Source organism: Sinocyclocheilus anshuiensis, unplaced genomic scaffold (genome assembly GCF_001515605.1).
Source record: "Sinocyclocheilus anshuiensis isolate Anshui unplaced genomic scaffold, SAMN03320099.WGS_v1.1 scaffold354, whole genome shotgun sequence".
Taxonomy (NCBI): domain Eukaryota; kingdom Metazoa; phylum Chordata; class Actinopteri; order Cypriniformes; family Cyprinidae; genus Sinocyclocheilus; species Sinocyclocheilus anshuiensis.
In genome coordinates, this window is record NW_015544195.1 from 254,029 (window position 1) to 271,147 (window position 17,119).

Here is a 17,119-nt window from a genome sequence, read left to right on the forward strand (position 1 = left end):
TTGAAGATCTTCTATGCTGCCTAACATTTCCGTCCAGCACATCAGCAGCACATATTTTTGAATAATTAAATGCTTTAATGACAAAATGCACTCTAGAATGGGCCAATTGCAAAGGCATCACCAGCGACAGGGCGGCCAACATCACTGGCAAAAATAGCGGAGTTGTCAGAAGGATTAAGGATGCAGCAGGACAGAACATTGTTTGGAATCATTGCTTTATTCATCGTGAAGCTTTGCCATCAAAAGGAATCCCACCAGAGCTTGAAGTGGTGATGAGAGACATTGTTAAAGTTGTGAACTACATTTAAGGTAGTGCTTTTAACAGCCGACTTTTCGAGGCCCTGTGTACTGAAATAGGAGCAGAGCACACACATTTACTCTTTCATACAGAGGTGAGATGGCTGTCGAAGGACAGGGTGTTCAGCCGAGTGTACGAACTGAGGGATGAAATACGCGCTTTTCTAACTGAGAAACTGTCACCTCTCGCAAGCTCATTCAGTGATGAAAAGTGGCTTTTATCCCTTTCCTATCTTGCTGACATTTTTTCTGTTATAAACTAACTGAATCTAAAATTACAAGGAAGGGAGGACAATATTTTCAGACATTCCGAACAAATTCAAGCTTTCCAGAAATCACTCGAACTCAAATCCTCAAGCTACTTTATGTTCCCGACAATGATGAAACACATTGAAGAAAATGGTGTGTCCAAGAAAATGGTTGCTGACTTGATGTGCCTCATGCAGTCACATCTGGATGCACTGATGGGGAATTTCTGTCGCTACATTGCCCCGGAGAAGTTCAATGAATTAAAAGACATGCGGTGGGTGAAAAATCCATTCAACTTTGAAACTCCAGATTTAACTGCTGGACTGAATTTAACTCCTTCTGAAGAATCAGAAATGCTGCAGCTAACCTGTGACGGCACATTGAAAACTCATCACAAAACAGAAAAATTATCTTCATTCTGGATTAACCTCTCCACCGAGTATCTGATGCTGAGCATAGCAAGCATTTCATTGCTACTGCCTTTTACAACTACCTATATGAGTGAAACTGGATTCTCAGTTTTAACCAAAATGAAGACGAAAGAATGAAACAAGGCGAATGCTTCTCCGGACATGCATGTTGCCCAGTCTTCCTGCGAACCGACTAGCTACCAGATTATGCATAATAAGATGGCCCATCCTTCTCATTAAAGTAAGTTATGTACACGGCGTGCACACACACGCTTATGTATGTACGCTTGATTGTACGTAAATTAGTAAAATGCAGTTGTATATATGGGTCACATCAATTTAAAAAGAAAAAAAAGGGTGGCGCTTAAAAAAGTTTGAAACCACTGTATTAAGTGACAGTATATACAGTACCTATACTGCTGTATATGCTGTTAATATGACCCAAACAATAAAATCTGAGAGTCTGGACTGAATAACTTCTGTAGCTTTAATAAGAAGACATTTCTTACTTCAATGCTGCTTTTAAATGCTAGTGTGAAGATAAACATGGTGGATTGTGTGCGGCTCACTCAGGGCGGGGTCTCTGCTAATACAGCAGTGTCCGTCAACAGTTGTGGGCGGGGCCTGTAAAATGTGACGTAACATTTTACAGATTCTGGCTTGTTCTGAGACAATGCTAATTATTTATGGGGAAATCGAGGCAGCAATTTCAACCGACTGGCTGAGGCCAGTCGTCACAAAAGCTTATCAATTGCACATGTTTTTAAGCCTTGCCAAACATTCAAAACAGTTTAAAGCATTCAAACACAAGACACAACACAGACAGCGTGCAAACACCAAACCAAGCTCTCCTTCGCGTCTTCCCGCACCTGAACGAACAAATACACCTCGACAGTTTAAACATACACAAAAACATGCGAAAAGCTTGCGCGCTGTATTCTGTGTGCACAGCACGCACGCAGAGAGCCGTGTCTCATAGCCCTTGAACACCGAATTGAGTTTTGCCTCTTCTTGCTCTTGAACCGACAAATACATACAAAATTATCGCACAATACCTGTCTTTGCGAATATCCTCGAAAAAAAATGTTGGTTATGTCTTAAGTGAAAGCAAACAGTTGAGAAAGAAATCGAATGTGTATCATTATATTGACTGTATTGTCTCTTAAAGTGACCATGCCTAATTAACTAGCTGCTGTCAGTTGTCCTTAATATTAATCCAAGAAATTAAATGGGAGAAAATCACTCATATCTCTTTAATGAATTTCTTTGTAGTTTTAACTACATTTATTTATACAGTGAAGACTATGCAATGCTATTTTACATTTATTTCGGTTTCTGTACCTGGCACCTACAAACTTAAAAAAAAATTGTAAACATTGTTTAATTAGTATCTTTGTTCTATTTATTTATTTGTGCTATTTACATAATTCAAATAGGTCCCACGGGTACAACCTGCACCAGGGTCCCACAAACCCCAGCTACGGCCCTGCTAACAAAAAAGGTTATAGTTCAGGCCGGACTAGCCAGTATGCATATGCAGTCCTGAAGTGCACATCTCAGGACACTTACTGTTTCTATGGCAACCGGAGCGTCTAATGGCAGCTGGATGACTGCGTGGGACTTATTTCTCTATATTGCACATAACACTTTTCTCCCATTTATATGCGTGCACTGTCTTTGTATTTATAAAGCCTTTATTTTTTGCACACTGATATCTAATAATAAGAGTAAAGTGACGTGAAGGCCAAGTATGGTAACCCATACTCAGAATTTGTCCTCTGCATTTAACCCATCCAGGTTCATGCACGCACATTAGAAGCAGTGAACACACACCCACACCCAGACTGGACAGTCATTTTTGCTGTGGCTCCCGGGAAACAATTGGAGAGTTAGGGGGTTAGGTGCCTTGCACAAGGTATTGAGTGTTTTAAGAATCGAACCTGCGACCTTTGGGCAAGGTCCAACTCTCTAAACATTAATTTAACACAGCCCTAACTTCTCTCCTGACACATCCCCTTCCAACATCACAACTCGGAACTCGTAATTAGCCTACTATATTTCTGACACCAATTGAAGGCCACATTAGATGCATTCACACCATGTCAGAATTACTGTATGAAGCATTCACGTCCTCGTAGAAGTCATAATTATTATTTGTAAAGTCAACTTGCACTATCTGGCCAGTGCAACATCACGTGGAAACACTCAAAATCAAGTAGGATCTAGGTCCCTGCAGTATGCTAGGGGGCGTTGCCCAAACAATTAAGTTTAACAATTAAGGGCATTTCCCAATCTGTGAGCATTTTTCAACTGCTTTACCTGATTTCCTCTATCCTAGGTTTAGGTCTATGGCTAGGTTTAGGCCTTCTTGGGCAGTTGATAAAAGCCCACTGATTGGAAAATGTCCTTTTTGTTCTATTTTTTGTTTTGTTCTGGTAGTGGCTTTCAGCAGTAAAATGTAGTTGAATAGTTATTTCATAATATTAGCAATTCCTATAATTGATCATAGATAATAATTAATAATAAATAAAATAAATGCAAGCCCCACAATACATTTTAATGACAATTTTATCTAATGCCCACTAAATAAAGTATAAGTTTATTAATAACATTTGCATAACCACTGTTACTTGCACTGTAGATTTGTCCATTGATTACTCAAAATACGCATTTGACATTAATGGAGTTAGGCTACCAGAGAAATGCATACGTGTGCACTCCAAAAGCGAAGCACATATTTCCATCGCTCTAGATTGCTTGCGGGATGTTTTTCCACAAATAAAAACATCACGCAATGAGAATTGTCTTCAGGTACATCAACTACAACTCATAGCTAGAATCGAGTAACAGACGCATATTTTCATCACTTACCAGGTAGTACAACTTCCTTGCTTAATTTTCTCCAAGCTATCTTCTTTTTTTGTCCGGTCTGTGTGTCAATAAGAAATTGTGTCATAAATTTCGGGGTGCCCGCAGGAGTCAGGACGTGTCAAACCGGACAGCAAGCAGAATGCCCGTTTCTCATCTAGAATTACGGTAATAATGACATGGTGTGAGTAAACACATAATTTGTACGAAACAAAGGCCCTGTCCCAAACGGCACCCTAAACCCTCACGGTCTTCCTCAGAGTCCGCACTTTCGTGACGTAATGCCGCTTTGACTGCCGGGTAGAAGTCAGCTGCATAGCTCGCAGGCTTGCGGGCTCAGCAGAAGTGCGTATCGAGAGCGCATAGCGGCCACAAAGGGTACGCTCCAAGCACCCTTCTGAACACTAAAATGACGAATGAGACACCCTACGGTCTCGTGGACTTAACGGACACGCGCACGCAGCGGCCATTGTAAGTCCTCAAGATCGAAAGTGCACATGAAGTGTACCATTTGGGTCAGGGCCGAAGTTCATAAACAAGAAATTAATTCTGAGTAATTTACATGCCAGGTGCAATACTGCCACCTTTTGACACCAAACATTGACACAGAAATGCATTGCTGCTCTTAAAGGGGTCGTATGATGCGATTTCAATTTTTCCTTTCTCTTTGGAGTGTTACAAGCTCTTGGTGCATAAAGAAGATCTGTAAAGTTGCAAAGACTAAAGTCTCAAATCCAAAGAGATATTCTTTATAAAAATTAAGTCAGCCACACCTACCTAAAACAGCTCGTTCTAACACGCCCCCACATATCTACGTCACTGTGTGGGAAGATTTGAATAACCACGCCCAAATGTTAACGCAAAGAAAGAAGGCGTAACTTTCATTCTCGCTGTAGTTTTGTTGCCACCGCCGCCATGTTGTAAAGACGCTGTGTGCTTCGTTGTGAAAGCGAAACTACTTTGTTTGGCCTTCCAAAAAGCGCATGAACACAGCGCGCAAGCGAATTACAGTACTGTGCGCACAGTGACAAAGCTCCTCTATCAGACGAGGATACAGATTTTGAGGAACAACCAATTGTTCAGAGATTGGAAATTGACCCAGTTTTTAAAAATACTTATTATTGGTTCAAAGAGCGAACCTTTCGCTGATTGTTTACAGTGTGAGTCACTCCCATAATTCGCACAAAGCATCATGAGGCGTAGGAGAAAGGTAGATTAATCCAAGAGATGGTTATTAATAAAGTATCACTAGTCAGTTATATAAATATTTGACTAAATATTTTAATTACTTACATGCAAACTTGGGTTAGCCATTTCAGAAGAATATCCATCAAAAACACAGGTCAAACGAAATCCTTGTAAATAAAGACGATGAAAAAACAGTTAAAATAAAGTTACTGAACTAGCTACATTACACGTTGTAGATGTTGGCATCAGCTTATCATTATTATTGTTTTACACATTAATCAGGGACAAAAAAGACACAGACTATTTAGAATGAACCAACTAAGGAAATATATAACACATTTAGATTTGTTAACGATCGTGTTAAAAGCTATATCTTTAATGACATTTCGAAAGAAAACTTACCTCTTTACTCTCTGCCATCATCCAATAGGGTATATGTCGAACATCACCTGACCAAACCCGGAAAACAGGTCTCATTGCTTCCGCTTGTCGGAGAACGTGTTAACAGCCGTATTAAATAATAGCGATATCTATGGACTTTTAAGATAGTCAGTTAAACTAGCTAGCTGTTTTTATTGTTGACGTTTTATTCAATTTGTATATCTAAATGTGAAAAGAATACAAATAAAAAAAACTTTTAGATATCAGTCCGCATATGTGATGGACATTGGTTATGATCATCATTGGTATCTACTTTGAAGGCATCTTGAGTAAAACTGCTTCATATTTAAATAAGCATATACAAAACGCTTGAACCGGAAGCGACGAGACCCGGTTAACAGAATACGGAAGTCTGTTGCGCATAACCCCTATTCCAATTCTCCCCGGCTTTCTGTCTCGTCAGGAGAAGGCCATCAACAGCCAGTCAGACGACGAGCAGCCAATCAATATAGGATTTGGCCAGCAGCCAATAGCATTTGTTAACACAACAAGCATATGTTGGGCCCCGCCCCCTGACTGTCAAAACTTCCTGTGCGTGAAGGGTTCAGCTCGCGCGTGTTTAGCTCTTTGCAGAAATTACTCGCGTGTCTTTAGTTTAGATCTGTGCGCGCCTGCAGAAATTACTTGCGTCTGTGTTTAGATCTGCGCGCGCGTGCGGGTTCTGCTCGCAGTTTTGTTATTCGTCCTTGCAGCGTGCTGATGTGTGTACACAATCATATTTTTTGTGCTCGAGTTTGGAATTGGCCATTTCTTCAGGTTTACATTTTACGTGCGAGCTTTGTCACTGTGCGCACAGTACTGTAATTCGCTTGCGCGCTGTGTTCATGCGCTTGCGCTGTTTTGTCCCACTTTTGACGCCATAGACGCGTTTCAGAAAGGCGGGGCATAGAGGAGAAACAATAATGTACAGTATGTGGAAAATAATGTGTTTTTTGAACCTTAAACTGCATAAACACATTTCATTACACTAAATACACTAAATAATGTTCTTTTTAGCAGTATCATATGACCCCTTTAAAACTAGAGAACCGATGTGTCATGGCCACTTTTGGTTTTATGGTGGGTAAAACGCGGCTCTCATATGGAAGACTTTGCTTCTAGAAGGTTAGGTAAATGATTCAGTGATTCAGTGACCCACTCATAAAGGCAGTCACTTGTTGCATTCCTAAATGAATCCATGTTTTTGAACGAATCTGTTGAATGAATCACTCATAAAGTCACTTAAATTCGAACACAGGAATGAACTCACTGTTGTATAAAACTGTTTAGAGCAGAGGTCTTCAACTCTGGACTTTGAGATCCACTTTCTTCAGAGATTAGCTTCAACCTTGATTAAACACACCTACCTGCCACTTTGTAGTAATCCTGAAGACCTTGATTAGTTTGGTGTGTTTGATTAGGGTTGGAGCTAATCTCTGCAAGAAAGTGAATCTCGAAGTCCAGAGTTGAGATTTCCAAAGAATGTGTAATAATTTATATACAGAACACAGATTGACAGTGTGTTTTCATAACGTCTTGAATATTGCCAAGTGTAGCCACTCAAATTTAATGAAACATTAAAATACATTGTACACTAGGGAACAGTGTAACATAACATCTAATTATTTTTTTATTTTATTTATTTTTTTACATTCTGCACTGCAGCACACATGGGGCAATGTGTGAATCATATTTCCCAAGACATTCTTCTACTGTCATAAAAATGTGACAGACAAATCAGAGACTGAAATTCCGTGACTGTCTTTGTTTTGCTTGCGCAGAGACAAGCAGCCAATCACGTATTCTGTCTGGATTATGCTTAATGGTTTCCTTCCTTCCGTGTCACATTTTTCCAGTGCATACATATTGCAGAGTGCCTGAGATCAGACTCTCAAGGACACTGATCTGGGGTCTGTACTGCTTTTCACAGTGTGTGGGAACTATCAGTAACTACACCAGCACCTGCCTCTGTAAATCAAAAAGACGTGTTTCATTTTGGTTGTGCTGGTTTTTGGCCATGGCTTTGAAGATGTTCTTGAACATTTCGGGGCCAATGTTAATGCAGTTCTATCAGAGATTGGATGATTTATGTTGGGATTTGATTTCTTTTCTTAACCCTCACATTTTGTGTCCTTGCCATTTTTAATGATGAAGGTTGAAATTAATCACGTTAATCAAAACAAGTGCTTTAGATTCAAAACAAGATTGCAGAGATGCAAACTGATAAAGAATGACAGCAGGAAAAAGAGGAGGAACATTTTTCCATGGCTACGAATAAGATGCACCTCCATTCACCAATCATTTTTCTGCTCTGCTGACTTTTAGCTGAAACTGTGAGACCACTGCTGGCAGCTTGCGCTAGGGCTCATTTCCCTGTGTCACACTGCCATAAAATGTGGTTCCAAGTATTGTGTGTGTCCTCCATTTCTAAGAAGAGAGCAACAAAGCTGGATAGCTCTAACGTGATGACTGCCCAGACTCATGGTTCTGAAAGCTGCAACCACTTAGACATTTCTCAATCCCTGCAGTTTCCCTCAGGACACATGCTCTTCTACACTTTCATTCTCTGATTTCACCCGGCCATAGACTGTGTTTTACCCCTACACGTATTTCTTATTAATAACCTCTTTTTTGCCATACAAAGTAAAATAAAGTAACTATACACATTGTGTCAAAAGTATGACTGAAATCATGTCTTAGATTGAGCATTTTCATTTCATTTTTTTTAATGCCACTATATAGAATCCTTAAATCTAATTTATATTTAGGCCTACTGTATTATTTGGAAAATATTTACTTGTTTACCTAACATTTACAGTAAACAGTGTATCTTTTTTCCACAAAAATATTTGTTCTACCCAAAATTACAATATTGGAAAAACTTTTTGATTGCAGAAAATAATGACATACAGTAGTGATGGAAAAAAAACAGTAATAACGATTCACTGAAGAAGGCAAATAACCGAAACCTCTGTTTTGTATATGCTGTCCCTGCTGAAATAACCAGTATGCTGGTTAGGTATGTTTTGAAGCATTTCAGCTGGTTTAAGCGAGTCCTTAATTGGTCATGAGCTGGTTTAAGCTGGTCCTGAGCTGGTTATGAGCTGGTCCTGAGCAGGAGCTACTAGTTGCTTATGACCAGCACATGACCAGCTAAGGACCTGCTCAAACCAGCTGTCATGCTTCCAAACATACCTAACCAGCATACGCTGTTTTGTTTTTTTTCAACAGGGGTGTTGCATAATAAAAAATAAAAAATAAAAAAATAAGCAAAAGGAGTGTGGATCTTTCTATTTGTTCTTATTTTTTGTAATTATTATTTAAAACATGAAGAATATGCAGGTTTATTTTAAATGTTTTGTATTTTTTAAATTTAGCTTCAATATATGTGCATATTAAATATAAATATTTTCAGAGAAACTGGACTGTGAAAATTCATACCAAATCAATAAATAAATTCAATAAAAAACACCCATTTTTCTTTGTAGGTCATTATCGTACACTTGTTGGCATCAGAGAAAAAAACTCTGCCGCGTCTGTTATGTTGTTCTACTCCCAATATGTTAACTAATGTAGTAGTATGGGTGGGCATGCACACACAATGCTAAAAATGCCTGAGGGGGGAGCAAGGAGCTTTCTACAAACATTAAAAGGCCATGACTGTTCTTTTTTGTGATGCTATTGTTTCTTTGCTCTAGATTCCTTTTTTCTGGTGCGCCACCTCCCTCTGAGTTCACTTCCCTAAACACAGCAAGGGCTAAATCTCCCTTTGTGGAGGAGAGGAATAGCGTGCTACACCAGCAGCAATCCCAGGAGACTCCTGTTGAGGACCTGGCAACAGAAGTAAAGGATCCCCCTTACTGTCCTCATGTACCCCCCAAAAACAACCACTATACACAACCCCTGCTGCCATAATCATTGTTGCTGGCATGCAAGGTACAGAGGGAGCTGGGAAGTGGCATGAGGTGGAATGGAGAAGCACAATTGTCCTTTCTGTATGGAAAATGTTGTTACAGCGAGGGTAGGGGTCCAAGTTCAAATTCCCAGAGAGCATGCCTCTGACCTTTTCTATTAATTTCTTTCACCCAACCAAGCTCTTTAAGTTCAGTTTTCAAATCGAGTTCAATGCAGACGATGCCAAGAGCTCCCAGTCTCACTATATGGCCAGCATTGTGGAAATTAGAGCAAATGCTCCAACAAAAAGACCGGAAAAAGAGAGATGAATCAAACTGAGGGAAAAGAAAATGAGGGTGTGACTCATTCTGTGTGATAATAAAGACCAAATGCAGACATCAAATGATTGAAGAATAGGTTTCAGTTCAGTTAAACTTTACCTTTTGGCTTTAATAAGATTTCTGCAAGAAATAGGCAAGAATGAACTCATGAATGGGCTGTCCTCCATGATTCCTACTCTTTCCGACAACAAAGCACTTGAACATGACAAACTCGTCATTACAACTTCAGAAGTGGGAAATTTCCGATAACATGTGAAGGCTTCGTCACCCTCAAACTCCTAATAAGTACCACGCGCTAACCGATTGCGCCACTGGAGCAGCTTAAGAAACATAATATCTGCATAATGGAGCATCAAAACATCTATGACTGTTAAATTTGCTAAATATATTTAAAACAAACAAACTAACAAACAGTAATATTGGGTGCTTCAATATTGACTTAAACAAAGAGACCAAAAAGTCTGTGTTTTCAAATTCATGTTTCACACATTCCATCTTATGACACTGTGTTTATATAGACATGACATCAACACTAGATGAAATAAAGTCTACTTTGAGATATGACTTGTAAGGAATGCTTTTACAATAAATGCAAGTAGAAATTTGGAAAGGACCATGTGTCTTGAGCAGTGAGGCAGACTAAATGTTTTAAAAGACGGTCCTCAAGCTACTCTGTCAATGAGCTCAGTAAATTCGCATGGTGTACGGTTACAGGCAAAATACAGTCAGTCAGAGTTCAGGGGTCCCCTTTTCTTTTGATTAACAAGACCATAAACGTGTCTGACATTCAGTTTCTGAGAAACTTAATATGTACTCATGCAGAGCACTTCACATTTTGTTTTGCTTCCTGATTCTAATTTTATCAGGCAAGGGCTGCAGTGTGCCAAGGCCAGAGCATGAGGTTCATATGTGTGTGTGTGTGTGTGTGTGTGTGTGTGTGTGAGAGAGAGAGTGTTTATGTTACTTCCAGATTCTCCCTCCAGTCTTCGCTCATCCTTGGCCTGGGCCTCTCAAAGACAGCAGTGCTTTCTTCGGTTGTACAGTTCTTGTCAGGTCAAATCTCAGCCTAAGCCAAGAAATATATGTGCCAGGGTATAATGAACACATGCGTTACCTTAATTGAAACTATAGAAATTACAGTGACACGAGGCATTCAAATTGTAAACTTTATAGTTATCATTCTTATTGTGAATGGACCTTAAGGCTTGTTAGTTTTACTACAGGAGTTTAAGGGATCCCTTTGCTGAAGAACTACTGACAGAAGTCAAAGCTGAGATTTTAAGTTTTATATGTGGGAAAGTGTGTGAGAGGGTCATTCCCTACCCAGAGGCGTAGCAATAGGGTAGGCAAGGCAGGCAATTGCCTGGGGCCCCGCATTTTGAGGGGGCCCCCGACAGCTGACCATTTGAACAATCGGAAATGTCATTATTAATATAACATGGAGCATTATATCTGCGCATCCCCCCTAGGCGGCCCCCTCTCACGTTACGCTGGATGTGCTTGCTTTTTCCTCGTGATGCGTCTGCCGCCGTCTTCAAACTAGCACAGCGCTTCCTCGTGCATTACTGCATTTGCTAATTTAAACATGAAGAGGACTTATCCGTCTGGCAGCCAGAAGCGGGAAAAAAGCAAAAAGAGGAGGAAAAGAGGAAACATGACAGCGGTAAAATGATGGAGATAAGATTGACTAAAGGATATGACAAACAAATGTTTTCGTTGTTAATTGCAGCTTATTTTCATTTAATTATTTGCAAGATGAATTACTGGTAAAGAGGAGGAAAAGAGGAAACATGACAGCGGTAAAATGATGGAGATAAGATTGACTAAAGGATATGACAAACAAATGTTTTCGTTGTTAATTGCAGCTTATTTTCATTTAATTATTTGCAAGATGAATTACTGGTAATAGTCCAATTACTAATATGGTTACTGGGAAACAGGTTAGCTAGGGTTGCACTTAGTAGCAGCATATTATGTAGTGTTTAGCAGGTATTAATATAGGCTGCAATAGAATAGGTGGTACCGGGGAAGACGCGCCGGAGGTCTTTTTACAGTTCCAGACAGTACTGTAGTATCAGCTCAATTCTGAACCCGCTCGAAGTCACCCGCTTTCAAACGCTCCTGTGTGTTCCCTTATCGAGTCGGTTTCTTGACATTACGTATGGGGAAACCCTTTTCCTCGAAATGCTGAAGCCTGATTGAATCACTCTATTGCTTTGCAATAACCAATGGCGTCTGAGCATTCGCCTGATTGGCTGGCTAAGCCACTATATAAGCGATGTCGGGTGCCAGAATACCTCAGAAGCGGACACACCAAAGAGACCCGCCCCTTTCTTCCCTGAGCTCCACGAGGAGCTCACTCGTTCATGGCGGTCCCCTCACTCAGCCCGAGCCCATGCATAAGGAACTCAGCTTCTCACGGCAGTGGAGGGGGCGGAGAAAAGAGGGTACGCGCGACCACCTCCAGTTGAGGACGCCGTCGCGGCTCACCTATGTCCATCCCGAGGCTGGAAAATCGCTTCATTGCCTTCTAAGCCATGTCGAGCCACAGCTCACGTCGCTGAAAAAGCATATATTTCTGCAGGACACGCAGCATCTCCACACGATGGCAATCTTGCAGGTATTCCAGACGTGACTGCTGAGGTCCCTGGACGAAGAAGGCCCGGACCCAGAATCACTCAGCAAATTGCGGACAGCAGCTGATCTGGCCCTGGCCGCATCTAAAAAGTTCGCCCAGGGAATCGGCCGCAATATGGGCAGCCTTGTGGTTCTGCATCGTCACCTGTGGCTGATGCTTACGGAGATGCGAGATGCAGAGAAGAGGCAGCTCCTCGACGCACCGGTGAGCCCGCAGGGTCTCTTTGGAGTCGTGCGGGAATTTTTTCCGAGAAGTATACAGAAGCACTAAAGCAGTCGAAGATGCTGCCGCACCTCCTCCCCAAACGATCTAACGCGCCTCCCCCCATGTCCAGATCGTCATCAGCTCAGCGATCGGCTGGATATGCTGGCCGGATATGCCGGATATGTGAGCTCGCGACGCGAGCCCGAGCCGCCGCTTCGTCAGAGGCAGTTCAAGAAATCCCATTTCAGAGCGAAGCCGGTCCCTCGTCAGCAAGTGCGTCCCATAGAGAAAAAAGAGTAGCATTCCTGATGTTCGTGCCAGGAGGAAAAGGGCGCGGTCCATGCACGACAAAGGGCCAGTGGCCAAAAGAGCGCGTTCTCGCTCAGAGTTCACTCGGCGGCCAGAAGAGAACCCCGAGAATGTATGTTTAAATGTTATGCTGAAACCGATGTATTCTGTTGCAATAAACATAAATCATTACATGCCTCACCAAAAGGGCTCTTTTCCTCCCCTGACTATTACCCGCGATATAAATGAAACCTCTCCTTCGGGGGATGTTTGGTGGAGCGGAAGTTCGGTGCAGCCCGAGTTTTCAGAAGCAGATGTCCCCGTGCAATGCGCCACGGATGCGTCACCTGTCGTTCTTTTAAGCAGCGGTGTTTCACCGGCGACTGGCACACAGCCCTCGCCGCAGCGAACACTACTGTCTCCATTATCGAGCCACCTGAGCGCGTGGGCAGCGCTCCCGTCGGCGTCAGATTGGGTGATCAACACTATAAAGCGTGGCTATACTCTTCAGTTCGCTCGCAGACCACCCCGCTTCGGCGGCGTGATTATGTCAGAAGTGTCAGAACAGAGCGCCCCACTGTTACGGGCAGAAATCTCCTCCCTCCTAGCCAAGCAGGCAGTAGAGATAGTACCCGAGGAACAGATGAAGTGCAGGCTATACAGCCGTTATTTCCTTGTCCCAAAAAAAGACGGGGGCATGTGTCTCATTCTAGATCTGAGACCGCTAAACAAAGCGCTCGCGAAACGCTCTTTCAAGATGATTACAGTGAAGCAGATCATCACGCACATTCAGCCCGGGGACCATTTCATAGCTGTGGATCTGAAAGATGCTTATTTTCACATCCAGGTAACCCCTTATCACAGGTGCTTTCTGCGATTTGCATTTGAGGGTGTTGCATACCAATTCAAAGTGTTACCATTCGGGCTGGCTTTAGCCCCCGTACGTTCACGATGTGCATGAATGCAGTGCTCTCGCCCCTGAGACTCAGTGGAATGTGCATGCTGAACTATCTCGACGACTGGCTGATCATCGCTCAATCGAGGAGTCTGCTCGAGGAACACAAACTCAGGCTCCTTGCCCATCTAGCGTGTCTAGGTTTGTCTGTGAACATGCAAAAGAGCACGCTTCAGCCCTGCCAGTCGATTACTTTTCTGGGTATGGTTTTGGACACGCACACGATGATCGCCCGCTTATCAGAGCAGAGAATCCAGTCCATTCACAATACACTGGCCTCGTTTGTGCAAGGCAAGGCGGTTCCTCTGAAAATGTTTCAAAGACTGCTTGGTCTAATGGCAGCTGCAGCCTTCACCTGCTGGCTGTGCTTGCTGCATATGAGGCCGTTGCAACTATGGTTACAGGACCGAGTCCCGCCGCAGGCATGGAGAGAGGGGACGAAGCGCCTTGTCATAACGCGTTCATGTCTCAAGGCTCTGACGCCCTGGTTCGGCACAGCTATATACGAACAGGGTACTGCGATGGGCAGAGTGGTCAGACGAATAGTGGTGACCACGGACGCGTCACTGTCAGGCTGGGGAGCCCTCTGCGAAGGCAGACCAGCATTCGGCGTGTGAGCGAGAGACCAGAAGCACTGGCATATAAATTGCTTGGAGATGGAAGCTGTTCGTTTGGCGTTGCAGAATTTTCATCCTTTTGTGAAAGACCACCATGTTCTAATCCGAACGGACAACACGGCGGTGGTGGCGTACATCAATCGCCAGGGAGGAATGCGCTCGTGCGCCCTACAGGGCTTGACAAGACGCCTGCTCTTGTGAGCAGATCGGGTACTTCTCTCGATTCGAGCAGTTCATGTACCGGGCAGTCTGAACCGCGGCACAGACATGCTGTCCAGAGAGGGCATTGTTCACGGGGAATGGAGATTAAACCCCCAAACAGTAAAGTTGATTTAGAGTCCCTTTGGCAAAGCGGAGGTCGACCTTTTTGCTTCAGAAGAGCATGCCCACTGTCTGCTATATTTCTCGCTGATGACTGCTCCCCTGAAAGGGGACGTGCTGTCAAGCCGCTGGCCCACGGGTCTGAAATATGCATTCCCCCCAGTCAAAATAACGCCGCTAGTGCTGCAAAAGATCAGAGACGAGAGGGATGTTGTGCTTCTGGTAGCGCTGAAATGGCCCAACCAGCCGTGGTTTCCAGAGTTGGTGAACCTGTCGTCGATCCCCCCATGGCAGATTCCGCTGAGAAGGGATTTATTGTCCCAGGCAAGGGGCGCCATATGGCACCCCAGGCCGGAATTATGGGATCTGCATGTGTGACAAGTCAGTATGGTGTGAACCAGTTAACCGTTTCACTGCATGTATTGCACATGATAACGGAAGCTAGCGCGCCTTCGACGAGGCGCCTGTATGGTTTAAAATGGAGAGTCTTTGCAAACTGGTGCGCTAGCAGGCATGAAGGCCCGATAAGCTGTGATATCCCCACTTTTCTGACCTTCCTGCAGGAACGTCTAGATGCTAGCAGTTCTCCCTGTACGCTGAAAATTTTTGTGGCTTCTATCGCTGCCTCTCATAACATGCTGGATGGCCGCTCAGTCGGCAAGCACCCCCTAATATCGTGCTTTCTTCGTGGGGCGAGGCGGCTGAATCCTTCCCGCCCTTGCCAAATGCCAGTATGGGACTTCACTAGTTCTCAGAGCGCTGTCTGATCCTCCGTTCGAACCAGCTGAGTCTAGCGACATGAAAGTGCTCTCATTTAAGACGGCGCTGCTGCTCACGCTAGCATGTGGAAAACGGGTGGGTGATTTACATGCCCTATCAGTCAATAGTGCTTGTATGCAGTTTGGCCCAAATGATTGTATGGTCAGACTCACGCCCAGATTCGGCTACACACCTAAAGTGCTCTCAACCCCGTTCAGGGCCCAGGTTAACACTATACAAGCGTTCTGCTCCCCCGAGCCAAACACCGATTCAGTGTCACAGGAGTACGCTCTGTGCCCAGTGCGTGCGCTGCGTGCTTATGTAAACAGAACTAGCCAGTTTCGAAATTCGGAACAGCTTATTTTTATAACTTGGATATTCCCTTGTTTGCACCACACGTTCTGTCAGTGCAGGAGGAGAAGGCTGAGCAGCCATTGGACGACTGAGTCGCCTGAGGACACGCTTCAGCCTTGCGCGTGCTTCAGCCCATGGTTTCAACTAGGTCGTCTAGGCGAGACGGTTCAGCATCATGTTTATTCTCTTGCATCCGTAAAGTAATTTACTAAGGGAAACAAGCACACATCCAGAAGTGTCCCCATTTATCTTTGCCCGCTTATTCAGGCCGGCAGTGTTTTCAAGCACCAACATGTTTTGCTGCCTTATTTCCACCCCCATATCACACCAGTTCAATGCTCCGATACCCGACCTAGAGGGGGAGGGGCGAGCATGCTGAATTGTCTTGCTACTGCCTCAGCGCCTAGCGAGTTTGGAGGCACAATTTTTCATACGGCGGGGTTTTATACGTTCCCCATACGCAATGTCGAGAAACCGACTCGATAAGGGAATGTCTCCGGTTACTCGTGTAACCTTAGTTCCCTGAGAGGAGGGAACGAGACATTACGTAGATGGCCGTGTGAAGAAAAAAAAAACCTCCTTACAGCTTCAACAACTCTCGCTCAGTCGAAAGATTCTGAGGTATTCTGGCACCCGACATCGCTTATATAGTGGCTTAGCCAGCCAATCAGGCGAATGCTCAGACGCCATTGGTTATTGCAAAGCAATAGAGTGATTCAATCAGGCTTCAGCATTTCGAGGAAAAGGGTTTCCCCATACGTAATGTCTCATTCCCTCCTCTCAGGGAACTAAGGTTACACGAGTAACTGGAGACGTTTTTGTGTGCGCGCTCTGGTTTCGAATTACAAAACCAAAAGTTTCTATTTACAACGTGTTTTGCAGCGTTGAGTATTGTAACCAATCACAGGCATCTCTTCATTCACAGTTTGAAGAAAACCAAACTGCGGTGAATCCGCCAAATTGATCTGCGATTGACGGTGATAAGATATCACTGCTATGCTGATTACACTCAACTCTACCTCTCATTCCATCCTGATGATCCGATGATAGCTGCTCGCATCTCAGCATGTCTAACAGACATTTCTTGTTGGATGACGTACCATCACCTTCAACTCAACCTGGCTAAGACAGAACTGCTTGTGGTTTCAACAAACCCATCACTTTATCAAAATTTCACCATCCAGTTAGGCTCATCAACCACAACTCCTTCAAAAACAGCTAGAAACCTTGGAGTTGTGATTGATGATAAGCTGAATTTCTCAGACCACATTGCTAAAACTACCCGGTCCTGCAGATTTGCTTTATACAACATTAGG